We start from the raw sequence: 14,003 nt of genomic DNA on the forward strand, positions 1-14,003 counted from the left end.
TATAAAAGTCATTATGTTTCTTGGTTTGGAGAAGAAAAAACTGAGACTCAGAGTTTTAGGGACTTGCCAGTGGTTTCTCCCCTAAATAGACCCGCAAGCAGGTCAAAGCCTGATCTGGCTCACTGTCATGCAGATTTCAGTTAACAGGAAACCCAGTCTGAGCAGCCGCCCCTACCTGGCAGCACAAACTAAAGCCACCCCCACTCAAACCCCATCGCTCTTTATCTCATCTTTTATGGTCTTGGGCAACACAGCATTCATCCTTCCCATGGCTTACCGCTACATTGTGTTTACTTTCTATTTGCTCCCCCTGGAATATAAACTCTATGAAAGCAGGGTCGGGGTCAGTCTCATTCTACAATCTTTACCTATAAAATGTCCGGCAAGCAGTAGGCCTTCACTCAAGGTTTTTTGCAGAAGTGAACGAAGCCCAAATCCCCAAGCCTGTAGTCTCATCACTGGCAGAGGACGTTGGCTGAAACCGGGCAGGACAGCGGAGCAATGCATTCCTGCGGTTTCTCCCCCTCCCACTGTTCCAGCTCTGAGATAACTGCTCATTTACAAGAGGTAATGTGGGCAGGGAATGAAAGAAAACAGGAATTAATTGGGGGACTTTATGGGAAACTCTTCCCAACAATGAAAAGTGGTTTTGGATTGAGTAATGCTGGGAAGATTGTAGGGTAACCGAGACGTACGGAGAAAGCAAACGGGATAGAAGCAGTATACCAAAAGGTCATTCGGGACTTATCTGGTTTACACTGAGTTTACGTTAATTCATTACGTAATTTATTATCAGGTCCTACCTAAAACACACACTTTATCAAAATTTTCACATTAAATATAACATCCTTAGAGTTTCTTTCCCATATCCTATATTCTTCTAGGATTTTTTTTTTTTTTTAACGTGTAAGAGTCAGGTGAATCTCCTTTGTGCACATATTGTTTCTGGTTTTTGTTTTGTTTTGTTTTGTTTTGTTTTGTTTTTCTTGCCACATCCAAAGATAAATAAGTTCTGGTTTAGGGCGCCTAGGTGGCTCAGTCAGTTAAGCATCTGACTTCAGCTCAGGTCATGATCTCACGGTTAGTGGGTTCAAACCCCACATCAGGCTGTGCTGACAGCTCAGAGCCTGGAGCCTTCTTCGGATTCTGTGTTTCCCTCTCTCTCTGCCCCTCCCTCACTTGTGCTCTCTCTGCCTCTCTCTGTCTCTCTCTCTGTCTGTCTCTCTCTCTGTCTGTCTGTCTCTCTCTCTCTCTCAAAAGTAAATATACTTAAAAATAAAATAAAATAAAAAAATAGAGACCTAAAGAGTGAGAAGGAACCAGATGAGCAAAGAGTAGAAAGAATATCTCTCCATGCAGAACAACATTCTTCCTTTCTTCTTTCCAATTTTGTGTTTTGGTAATCAGCGCACATAAAATCCCTTTATGTAGGGATTGTTGATTCCCTGGAACCTTCCTCCTAAAACCAATCATGGTAATGCTATGCCCCTTCACCAGTGATTGGTTTCAGGGCGGGTGTGAAACTATATTCTGGCAAGTGGATATGATAGAAGGCTTCTGTAAGAGTTTTACTTCTTTTTAAAGCAGAAAACTCGAAAGGAGAGCTTACTGTCACTGCCCCTTCCCTCTTCTCGCCTTCAGTGTAGAAGTGATGCCTGGAGTTGTGGCAGCTATTTTAAGACTATGAAGCAACAAGCAAACATGCTATGTGTTGCTGAATAAAAAAATGCAAACAAGATGTATCCTTGATGAACTTATTGGGTCATTGGACAGCCCTGAAATCTGCTGCCTGCCAGACTTTGTCTCATGTGAGGAAAAAAAAGCACTATTTTTAAGTAACTTTAGATTTTTCTATTATTTTCAGCTGAAAACATTCCTGATGTAGCAAAGTAGTCGTGTGATCATATTTTAAAGACCTTTTCTTTTTTTTGGGGGGGAGGGGAGGGTAGAGGGAGAGAGAATCCCAATCAGGTTCCATGCTGAGTCCCTGGTTCTATCTCACTGTTAGGGGGGTGGGGTGCTCTATCTCATCACTGTGACATTGGGAAGTGAGCCAAAATCAAGAGTCCAATGAGGCTTAATGAATTGAGCCACCCAGGCACTCCTTAAAGAAAGTCATTCTTAAGGAAGATCCTGCTGTTTGAGAGACCTTTTAAGGAAGCTCTCTATACAATATGGAAAATTGACCACTAACTAGACGTTACTATAAATTTTCTGTGCTGAGTACAGTTCATGTGACAAATTCATAATCACACAGACATCAGATAAAGGGAGATTTATCACTGTAAGATGAGAACAAAGACTTTAGAATGTTTTCTCCTTAGATAGAGGTGTCTTTTGAAGAAGGCTTTTCTGAGAAAAAGCAGAGTTAAGTCTAGGTGGAATTGTCACATCAGACTCCATTCAGTCTTTTCTTTACGCTAACTGGTTACCTGTTAGGGCAATAATTCTCAAAGTCCTTCTGTAATAAAAAGATTATGGTATTTGATATTCTATGGCTCATTCTATTCTATTTTACATAATTTCTGTGAGGATGAAATTCAGATACAGGATACAAATAAGCTTTCGTTGCCATTGCCAAAAAAAAGCACATGGAAAACAAAGAAAGGTAATAAAATACATTAAGTCTGTTGATAAAGAGGATTATACCTGATGACCCTTAACAATAATGATACAGATGGAATGTGACAGGCAATCAGGCCTCCACATTTTTTTTAATATGATACATCAAGAGATTCTTCCCTCATAAAATCATCAATGCTGCTGACCATTTCAAAGGGAAAAAGAAATAAATCCTGAACTCTGGATCCTATTAAATCCCATCTAACTAAACTCACTATTCAATTCTCACTTCTAGGAGGCTTTGAGTCAAATCAAGTTCCATTGCTTTGAAATTTTATACCTCTATACCTAATGATACAGAGCTACCTAAAAAAATGTGTGTGGGATTTAAATAAAGAGGAATGAGTGGTAATGAGGAAATCACTCCAGCTAGAATGCCTTATGCTTTAATCTGTCAATGGCAATCAATCAATCAATGTCAGATATTTTTTAAAACCTATTGTCATCTATTTCATATTTTTGCCATGAGATAATTGTTGAAATGTATTTCCTGGTTTTTGTTCAATATTGCATATCTTTCCACTCTGTTTTTTTTCTCTATGAAATTGTTATATTATTAATAAGTATTTTCTAAAAGCTTTTAAAAATTGTTTAAATAATTAATTATAAATAATTAAGTATTACTTCTGGCTATAGTCCCATATTACTTATCTTATAGCAATAAATTCAACTTTTCTTTAACCTGCCTAATTGATAAGGTACACTTTCTGAATGAGTCAGAGTCCTATAGATGCAAACAACAGAAATAGGCTCCAGTTGATTTACACAAAGAAAACACTGAAAGATATCAGCCCTCATTATCAGACAGTAAGGCTAAAGAACCAGACCCAAGGTATCCCTATTAGTCCAGGATCTGGGGATGACAGGAATAGTGTCATGGTGACAAAAATCTAGACTCTCACTCCTGGATTAGATGAATTCCTACCATATTCTGTCTTTAATCTTCCTCCAAGATTTAAGTTCCAGGCAATAAGTGTTTCATTAACCTATTTTCAATCATATACTCAAATATTGGTTAAGAAACTGTAGGCATCCTGGAGTACAATCCTACCAGGCTAAACTAATAATAATAGTAATAATAATTATAATTATAATTCCTCTAAAAGGAATGTGGTGTCAAGAAGGGGAAATGAGGGTCACCTTGATGGCTCATTCAGTTCAGTGTCTGACTCTTGATTTCGGCCCAGGTCATGATGAGATTAAGCCCCATGTTGGAGTCTGTGCTGACAGCTCAGAGCCTGCTTGGGATTCTCTCTCCCTCTCTCTCTGCCCCTCCCTCCCACTCATGCATGTGCACATGCGTGTGCACTTTCTTTTTCTCTCTCTCAAAATAAATAAACAAACATTTAAAAAATAAGAAGGGGAAGTGAATGGTTGGCAGTCACAGATTTAAGATGCCCAACACACCATTCTTAACCATTTTCTGTAAACTGCCTTTCCTATTTTCAACTCATGGCTAAATGAAATAATTTTTTGCAGCCATTCTGAAAAATCAGAAAGCTCCTTATCATTTGCTTGATGGCTTCAGTCACTGAAGTACGGGAGGAGCTAAGTGGCTTTTATTCAAGCTGGAGTTCTGATCATGGAAAGCTCTAGGGTTCATGATACAGTCAGTTCACTAATGGAGTTTTCTCCCCATTGCTGAGTGGCGACACAACCAGTTGATTTGATGAAGTGTCTTGTTGTGCATCATGTTGAGTGTGAAAGGTATGAATGATGTCACCCAAAACAATATGATCAGCTATGCTTCATTCCTCTTTCATATCGCCATCTGACCAGTCGTCACCGTGGACATGGCCTTCCTTCTCTTCTTTGCTTTCCTGTATTAATTCAGAATGTCCAGTTCATCCCACATTTTGATTCCCTCTGTTGCTTCCTTGTTCCTGCTGGTAGCTTGCTTTCTCCACTTTGTTAATATCTACTCTTTCTCCTTCCTCTCCTCCTCTTCCTTCTTCTTCTTTAAGTAGGCTCCACACCCAACATAGGGCTTGAACTCATGACCCTGAGATCAAGAGTCACATGCTCTATGGACTGAGCCAGCTATGTGCCCCTTAACTATCTTTTTAGTAAGGAAATCCTGCCATCCTTTATTTTTATAGGGGGAACAGAAAACCTTAGAAAAGAGATGTGTGTGCCAAACACTAAACTCAGGAGAACGCTGGCCAGTTGTTTAACGGTTTCAGACTCATCAAGGAGCAGAATAGGAGAAATACTTTAAAAGGTAATTACATTCTTTGCTTAGGTTTTTGGCAGAGTTGACAGTATTGAGAAATAGTCAAATTCAACCTGTGGAATAGTTTTAAGAAAAAAATAAAAATTTTGATTACATATTGATTTTTCTTAGGATAAGGAGAATGAGGTAGCCTCTTGTTTTGTGGATGAGCCAATTTTCTTATCCAGTCTGTTCATTGATACGATTCTATTGCTGATTGATAACCCAATTATTTCATAAATGGTTAAGTTAGATTTTCAGAGGAGTATACTTGAAAGTTATCAGAAATAATCTGGACAAGCTTCTCTTCATTTTCTTTCTCAGTTCAAGTGCTAAGAAATAGTCCTAACAATAGTTTGAGGCATCATTAGATATGTATCTTTGTTTGGGCAGAGCATGTATGATTTGGTCTGGGAGTCTGAATTGCCCACAAATACTTCACTGAACTTTTCAGAGAGGTTAGCTCCCCTCAAAGCTGAAGCAAAAGTTCATGTCATACTACCTTTATTAGTATCCCTGCAATCCCAGAAAGAGAAAACAGAAGAATGAGGACAGAAAGATGGGAGAGCCAGTCCAAGGATGACCTACCAGGACAACCTTCCAGTTTTGCTTCTTCCAAGACCCTGAAAAGCAGCCAAGCCATTCCCACCAGCCCCAGAGTCAATGTATACCTACAACTCAGTACACTTTTCTCTCTCCATACTAGTCAATGACCATTTGTACTGTTCATGACACTGCCTACAGGGAGAATTTCCTTTCAAGCCTGTCCTTCCATCCCTGGGTGGGGCTGTAATGAGTAATCTATTTTTCTGCTGGCACTAATGTATGGTGAGAATTCATGTGTAAACTGGCCCTGTCATCTCTTCTTCTCTCACTTGGTCACAGGGGATCACTCCTTCTCTCTCACACCTCATGAGGCCCCAGATGTGAGTTGAGGGAAGTCCATTGATACAGCAGTGGCAGGTGCCATGAGAGTTTGAAATACATGGATGTGTAATTTATTTGTGCCTTCTGGGCATGTTCAGGCTGGACCCCAATTTTTCATTTCTATCATAAGTCTGCTGATACAGCTACCAAACTTATCACTCATTGTGTCTGATAATAGCATAACAGCAGTTCTAGTTGTTTAGTCACCTGATGTTCCGTGATCGGGCACACAGTTTCGACCAGCATCTAGTAAAACATCCAAAACCAACTTAATACCATTTGAGACCACTGTTGTTATCTCCTCTTCCTGAACCTCCTAAGTTGTATTGGCTGTGCCCATTTCAAAGCCTGATTCTCCAGCCTTTCTCCTAAACAATGAGTACCTGAATCCTTCTAGCAAATTCCTTTTATTTAAATTAAGCAGTCTGCTTTTGTTTCTTGCAACCAAAAATCTCTGACATATGAAAATTGTGTACTGATCAGGCAGGTTAGGTAGTTATGTAGTGGTTAGTTCCTTTGTTCTGAATTATGTATTTTCACATTAGCATATGTTATCATCATGACATTATTTATTGATCTGCTACAGCAAAACATAAGAAAACTGAGTTCCCATTGTGCCAAAGAGAAAAAGCAACTTGGGTCTCGTGCCTCTACAATAAAGCAAAGTAAAACAACAACACTGTTTACATCTAATTTGATCCTAGGCTTCCTTCTGTGGTTATTTCACATCCAATTCACACAACATTCAATGCTATGCATTTAACTAACCTAAGTGTGAAACTACATATCCACTCCTGAAAATCTGTTAATTTCATATAAAAGAATCAATTACAGGGGCACCTGGGTGGCTCACTCATTTGAGCAACTGACTCTTGATTTCAGCTTAAGTCATTATCTCATGATTAGTGAGTTCAAGCCCCACATTGGGCTCCACCACTGACAATGCAGAGCCTGCTTGGGATTCTCTTTCTCTCTCACTCTCTCTCTCTGCCTCTCCCCTGCTTTTGTGTGTGTGCACTCTATCTCTCTCTCTCTCCCTCTCTCAAAATAAATAAATAAACTTTAAAAAAAAAAAAAGAATCAATTACAGGGATTTTTTATGCTTTAGTGAGAATTCTATTTTTTGTAGCTACTTAGATTAGGACATTAAAACTGAAAAAATATCAATATCATTCTTAAACTCCTTTTTCCTCAAAACACCTTCCTGTAAACTAGTCAAAGAGATAGCTAGGTTGCTGGAGAACAGAAGTGAGAGGAGCACTTTTCAATGCATTCCTTTGAGGCTTTAAAATTTGCCATTATGTTGGGGCACCTGGCTGGCTCAGTCGGTTAACTCACAGTTTGTGAGTTTGAGCCCCGTATTGGGCTCTGTGCTGACTGCTCAGAGTGTGGAGCCTGCTTCAGATTCTGTGTCTCCCTCTCTTCTGACCCTCTCCCATTCATGCTCTGTCTGTCTCTCTGTCTCAAAAATAAATACACATTAAAAAAATTATAATAAAATAAAAATAAATAAAATTTGGCATTATGTTAACAGATGCCAATTCAAAACATAAAATAAAACCATCAGCTTTCAGAAAAGCAAGTAAATAATGCAATAAACTGTGTTGATGTATCTTTGTATGAAAGAATAATAAATATTTGGTAAAAATTATGTTTTTAGGCAACACTAAATGATAACATTTAGGGATGTACACTGGGTGGTAAAAATACAAACAAAAATAAAGAAATTATTACCATAAAAGTCATTGGGGCAATAAAATTTCAGCAGCAGTAGAGAAGGTTATGTTGAGGTAGAGAGAGGTGGCTGAGAGAGGTGGTTCCTACAAGAGTGCTTACCTTACACTAATTGATTCTTTTATACAGTTTTCTGTATCTGTGTTATATTTCACAATATAAAACATTCTCAAGAAAACTCTTGTTTTTTGAAGGATTTTTTAATGGGTTGGGAAAATGCTCACAATATAAAATTCAGTGGAAAAAGGGCAGGTACACAATTCTGTAGATTCCAGGTATGCACATGCACAGTGGATATTTGCAGAAATAGACATTACAATAACTATACCAAACGTGAATTGTATTTCGTTTTTTTCTTATTTCATATAGCTGCTCTCTTGGCTTAAATGTACAACGTCATAATTTGTAAGATAATATTACAGAGATGAGGTGATAAATCTAACTTGCCAGGTAAGCACTGTGTTAACCCTTCTCCTTCTTCAGTGCCTATCAAGGTAGGCATTTAATAGGTTATAATCATAACATTTTAGAGCTAGAGAAAAATCATGAGATCATCTCACATACCTCTATTTCTCAGAGGTAGAAACCAAACAGCAGATAGGCTAACTGAACTTGGCCACGGTCCAAGATTAGGTAGTCTTGGACCTGGGACAGGGCCCAGTTTCTCTCCTCCCTCTCACACTGATGTATGCATTACATGGAGGGTGAACACAAAGCCCTGCTCTTTAAGAAAAGTTTTACTGACTTTTCCCAGAACGTGAGTATTATGAGAATTATCATTGAGCAATATTACCAATAAAATGTAAATTTGTAATGCAACAGCAAATGCTGAAAATTAACATTGGAGAGATTTTATTTTTGAATTTTTTAAAGAAAGCAAGAACAATAACACATTCTGTGACTTCTAGAAGGCCTGCTTGAATTCACTTATCTAACATGGTAATGGTAGCTTGTGACTGCAATAAAGTCCATCATTACTGCTTTTATTGCTATAAAAATGATAAAGCTTACACGGCAACTGCTTTCGATCATGCTTGTTTGGACAGGCTGCTTCTGACTTCCACCTCATTCGTACTTTAGCCCCACTTCTGTGCCATGTAGACCCAAGCAGTTTGCACAAACACCACATGACCTCAACTGTACCTCCCAGAGAGAAGAAAAAAATAAATAAATAAAAGAGACAAACTACTAATTAATAGATAAATAAATAAATAAAAAAGACAAATGCTAATTGTGACTCTTTCACCTATTCTTCATTTTTTAAATTTGTTTTCAAAACGCTTCAAGTTTTAGTTCCTTAATATATAATATTCTAACTTTCCTCCCCACATTTTATTACTTTCTGAGAGATAATCTGTAACCTCTAACCTTCACTGAGCACCTACTACATGCCAGACACCATCCTCAGGGGTAGGAATATAGAAATAAATAAACGTCTCTTCCCTCAAGAAGCTCGTTATCTAGTGAAGAAGCAGCTACACAAATAAGCTGATGATGGCAACAAGATGTGGGTGGTACTATGTGGAAACCAGGGAATGTTCTGCTGATACTTAACACAAGTGGCTGGCTCCACATTTCTATCCCTCTGTATGACATCTTAGAGCCACAGGATGAAACCAAGTGAAGCCCTACGGGTCCCAATCCCCAGTTCCTGTCAAGCTTATATAAGCAAACAGCTTTTCTGTCTGAATGTAGAAAACAAACACTAAACTATACAAAAAAACACCTAATAAATCCCTCAGATAGAATTTCAAAGACTAGAGTGTAAAAAATATACATGTTTTATCTCTACCTTTCCACGAAGTGGACAGAGAACTAATTCCATAAAGAAGGGGACTGTGGAAGACATTGTAATACACTAACCATCATCCAGGTCATTCCTTATGAACAGATTCTCAATTTTATTTGGGGCAATAACGTGTACAGCCCATAGTACTTTGTAAGATAATTACTATTCCAGACCCTATTTCTGTTAAACATACCAATGTGGCACAGTTCTGCCAATGAGATTTCATGGAAATCTGTCAGGAGGCTTCTGAGACTTTTTCAATGCTTGTAAAAACAGCAATAGGAGAAGAACTTCCTTTTACTACTTCTTTCTGATTTGAAATCAGATGAGATGTTTGGAGCTGTGGCAACCACGGAGCAATGAGGTGGCAAGAATAAAGACAAAAGCCAGCATGCTAAGGACACAGAGAAGAAAGAATCTGTATCCTTGGTAACATTTTAGGGGGGTTGGATTGTGGACTGCCTGCCCTCAATTTCTGTTAGGTAAACATTACATGTGTCTATGAGTTTAGCCATTTTAAAATGTTTATTATGTTACTTGCTGCTGAAAGCATTGCTAATACAGATGAATATCTAACTTGTTCATCTCTCTAACTTTAGTACTGAGAACAGCGGCTGACATGTAGTAAGTGGTCAAAAAATAGTTATTGAAAGACTAAAGAATGAATGGATTTTAGATCAGGTACCAAGCACCATACCTAAACTTGTGGGTGATAAAGATATTGTACTTATTTTATATTGAATTTCTATCTTGAGTATAATTTCTCTAAAAATAAAATGTGCAATGCAAATTTTGTTTGCCTTACACTGCTTTATCCTTGCTAACAAAAGCTCAAATTTTTTTATCCTTCAGCACATTATCCAAGGGAGGACAGACCCTTCTTTGGTCCCAGGAAAATCAGTCTTGTTTGATTCAAGCCAATTGTGCTAGTCTCATATCCTTTGCCTATGCCTGGGCGTCGGAGACACCTGGAGCCAATGGGGCTGTTGAGTTTGTGCTGAAAAATCAGCTGATAGCCTTATGGGGTTTCCCTTGTGCATAACAGTTGATTTTCTCTTGCTGCTCTTAAGCTGTCTTTATCTGGAATCTTTGACATTTTAATTATATGTATCTTGGTGTGGACCTCCTTGGGTTTGGGGTTTTTTGGGGGGTTTCCTTGTTTTTTCTTTTTATAGTATTTCTGCACTACCTGGACCTGGATTTGGTTTACTTCCCCAGGTTAGGGAAGTTTTTAGCTATTATTTCTTCAAATGATTTCTGCTACTTTCTCTCTCTCTTCTCTCTCTCTTCCTTCTGGAACCCCTATAAGGACAATGTTAGTAGACTTGATCTTGTCCCAGAGATCTTTTAATCTATCTTCATTTTCTTAATTCTTTTCTCTTCTCGTTGTTTAGCTTGGTTGCTTTCCAATACCCTGTCTTTCAGATCACTGGTCCATTCTTCTGCATCTTCTAATCTGCTGTTGATTCCGTCTCGTGTATTTTCCATTTCAATTATTGTATTCTTCAACCCTGAGTATCTTTATGATCATTATTTTGAAGCTTTTCTCGGGTAGATTGTTTATCTTCATTTTGTTGAGTTCTTTTTCTGGACTTTTGTTTTGTTCTTTCATTTGGAGCACAGTCTTCTTATTTTGATTGACTTTCTGTGTTTGTTTCTATGAATTAAATGGAAAAGCACTTTTTCCTGTCTCAAAGGAATGGCTTTGTTAGGCCTTTCCTTGGGTAGACTGCATATTCCTGGCTTTGGCTGGCTAGCTCGAGCTATAGCAGGCACAGGCTAAGGATCACAGGGCACTCTACACAGAGATGCCCTGGCAAGACAGATGAAGCTGAAGCAGGTACAGGCTAGAGCAAGGGGAGATCTCAGGGTATTCCATGCAGAGGGCTCCCTGGCAGGATGACTGAAACTGAAATAGGTGCAGACTGGATGGTCCTGGGGTGCTCCAAAGAGGGTTATCCTAGCAGGACACCTGGAGCTGAGATATAGGGGCATGGGGGTATGAGATACAGAGGGTATAGGGAGACTGGTAGGATAGCTAGAGCTGCAGTGGGCGGGTGATAGGAGGTTGCAGGGCACTCCATACAGAGGGTGCCCTGGTGGAGCTGAAGCAGATGTGGGCTAGGTATGTCTCAGGGTGCTTTGCACCTGTTGCCTTGGCCAGACAACTGGAGCTCCAGGGGTACTGTCCAGGGGTGTTCTGGTATGCACCATGCTAGGACCACCTTAGTGTTATGGCTGGAGCTTGGGCAGGTGTGTGGCCCTGGGGCACCAGCTGGGGTGATATGGGCTAGGGGCCCAGGACTCACTGAAGTGACAGGCTGGCTAGGATGCCCGGGCCCTGGTTCTGTCTATGCTATCAAGGTGGAGAAGTAGCATAAACAATGGTGCTCACCAGTCCCTCTGACTCTCAAGAGCAGTCCTCATGTCCCCTGCCATTTTAGACACTCAAGGGCTGGTGAGACCTTTAAATCATGGCTCTTTTTCTGTGCCCCAAGGAAGATGAATCTGCAAAGAGATTCCTCCATTACCATCTTGGACCCAAATTTTGTTTCTTCATACTGAAATGTCTTTTCTGCAAATTGTCACAGCAGTGGAAATGTCACTTTACTTCTAGGTAAACCACTGAATCATTAATCTTGTCCTTAGTCACTCAGTATCCCTAGTATTGTTGTAACTAATTAAGTGAAGAACTTCGGTTGAATAATATATATAATATAATATAATATAATATAATATAATATAATATAATATAATATAATATATATAATTTATTTTAATAGTATTCTTGAGAAGATTGATCTTAGACACTTGATCTTAGACAAAAGGCCGAGGAGCGATGAGAGAAGTATTGATAAATGTGTAGAGATTCTGTAAAATGTTGAAAAGTTTAAGCAACAAAGTAACATTAAGTTGTGACATTTATAAAACATGGTATTTACTTGTTTGTTGATGTATTCATTCACATGCAGATGCTCTCGCTAGAAAAGCAGAAGAATAGGCAGACATAAGAAAGATTAAAAACCCTCACAAACTAGGCAGAGACAAGAAGCTGAATAAAACTGGAGCCAAAAAACAAAACAAAACAAAATAAAACAAAACAAAACAAAACAAAAAACTATGAAATTGAAGGAAGGAAGAGAACCTTAGTTCATAATATGTTGTATGATTTAGATTTTTACTCAAGTGAGATATTAGAGAATCACAGGTTAACCACCTAAATGCGATAATTTTCAAATAACTTAGAAAAAGTATGGTTTGATTTATTCTAAGAATTGCTATCATTAACTTAAAATTTTATCTTTGAAGAATAAATCATAATAATACTGTTTTTTCATACAGTAAATATTCCTTCTATTTATTCTTATTGATCCTATTGGAAACCTTGTTTTTTATTGCCTTGTTTAAAATCTAAACCATCAATAAGATAGCAAAGCATATTTTAATGACACTTAAACCTTTTGCAACCTTGAACAAGTAGAAGACTGGCAATAAGACTTTAATCTGTCAGCTCGGCAATTTTCTAAACCTGTCACTAAATTCTGTGAATCCACTTACCCAAAAGGTCAGCAGAAGTAAAGTCTTCATTGCACAAGTTGATACCAGTACTATGTCGTTTGCCAAGAACACTTAGAAAAATAAAGAATTCCATTGTTTCAATAGGTTGACCTAGCAACTTAGTCAGAAAGGTGGGTTTTTTTGGTTTTTGGTTTTAAGTCTATGTATTTATTTTGAGAGAGAGAGAGAGAGAGAGAGAGAGAAACCCAAGCAGGCTCCACGCTACCAGCACAGAGCCTCACATGGGACTCAAAACCATGAACTGTGAGATCATGACCTGAGCCAAAATCAAGAGTTGAATGCTTAACCGACTGAGCCACAGGTGCCCCAGAAAGGTTTTCTTTATACTAATTTAGATGAAGAGACAGAATAAAGTCAAATAACTGTTTTAAGGTAGAGGTACTCCAAAGTAGTGCTTAAGGGCTCTGAAGTTTGATAGATCTGGGTTTGAATCTTGGCTGTACCAGCTGTGAGATCTTAGTTTACTTTCTCTATGATTCAGTGTCTCCATTTGTGAGACGGGGATAATAATAGTTCAAATGCAACAGATACTGCTGTCTCTCAATATCCATTCTCCCCTTCTTCCTCAGCAACAGAATCTTAATTTTTTAGCTAGACACATAAATGATTGAAAAAAAAATCTTTTACAACTAGGTGTGGTCTAAGTTCTGGGATATATGTGGAAATGGTATGTGCTACTTCTGGGAAGTGTCTTTAAAGAAAGAGGGTGTGACCTCTTGCACCCTTCCTTTTTCCAACAGCTGGAAAATGACGTGATGGCAGGGCTATAACAGCCTGCTTTGTCCTTGAGGTAGCCTTGTGAATGAAAGCTACGTATGCCAGAAGTATAAAACAAAGATTGAATCCCTGCCACTACGTCATATCATCCCTGGACTGTTTCTGGAATACTGGAACAGGAAAGTGAAATAAACCATCTACTTAAGCCATTGTTTAGTGGTATATAATTCTTCTCTCTCTGTCAACCTTAATCCTAATTGATAATACTACCACAAAGAAAGGTTTTGAGAATTAAATAAGATCATGTGTGAGCTATATAGTAGGTGCCCAATAAATGATGCCTATTATCGTTATCATTATTAGTAATATTCAAAGATAATATTATGGACTAAAAACACATAAGAACAAAATATATCCATAAAA

The 14,003-nt window shown here is 38.4% G+C and overlaps 1 long non-coding RNA gene across 1 annotated transcript; it reads left to right on the top strand.

Annotated features, from left to right (window-relative positions):
* The first annotated feature begins 456 nt into the window (after positions 1-456).
* LOC131514397 (uncharacterized) lies at positions 457-13,790 on the top strand. Its single transcript, XR_009263058.1, has 3 exons — positions 457-567; positions 4,722-4,843; positions 13,604-13,790. It is a non-coding gene; the product is annotated as an uncharacterized LOC131514397 (long non-coding RNA).
* Positions 13,791-14,003: the final 213 nt, after the last annotated feature.

The sequence above is a fragment of the Neofelis nebulosa genome, chromosome 6 (genome assembly GCF_028018385.1).
Source record: "Neofelis nebulosa isolate mNeoNeb1 chromosome 6, mNeoNeb1.pri, whole genome shotgun sequence".
Classification (NCBI taxonomy): Eukaryota; Metazoa; Chordata; class Mammalia; order Carnivora; family Felidae; genus Neofelis; species Neofelis nebulosa.